This window comes from Cyprinus carpio, chromosome B25 (genome assembly GCF_018340385.1).
Source record: "Cyprinus carpio isolate SPL01 chromosome B25, ASM1834038v1, whole genome shotgun sequence".
NCBI classification, from domain to species: Eukaryota; Metazoa; Chordata; class Actinopteri; order Cypriniformes; family Cyprinidae; genus Cyprinus; species Cyprinus carpio.
In genome coordinates this window covers 3,004,648-3,005,154 of record NC_056621.1, presented here as the reverse complement: position 1 = coordinate 3,005,154, position 507 = coordinate 3,004,648, and positions in this window count along the sequence as shown.

The following is a 507-nucleotide window of genomic DNA, read 5'->3' as shown; positions in this document are numbered from 1 at the left end:
TGCATTGCTCATCTGGTTATTCATGTAACATTTTTCACTTCTAGTAGCGCAGGTCAATAGTTCATGTAGATTAAAAAATTACTTTTTATGAAAAACATTTCAGCCTCTTTTAAATGTACATGAAGCATTAAATACATTTTAATATACAGTCAGGCAGTAATTTTCGCAGGATAACTGCGACCTGACAAGGTGACAATTTTATATATATATATATATACACATACATATACATATATATGTGTGTGTATAATCTTAATGCTAAATAATGGATCAATAGCATGACCCAATATCCAGATAATTCACTTGGATTTGTTTTACAGCAAAATACAGTTGGATTCTAATTCTTTGAACTGTCTCATTTTCATGTTTTTGGACACAGTCATTTCATCAAGGAACGCTGTATTGACCAATCAGCATCCAGGGCGAAAACTATCCGTTTTATGTAGTATTTGTATTGAGTTTTGATTTTATTATCAAAAATAAGCTTGTATAAAACACATAATTTGC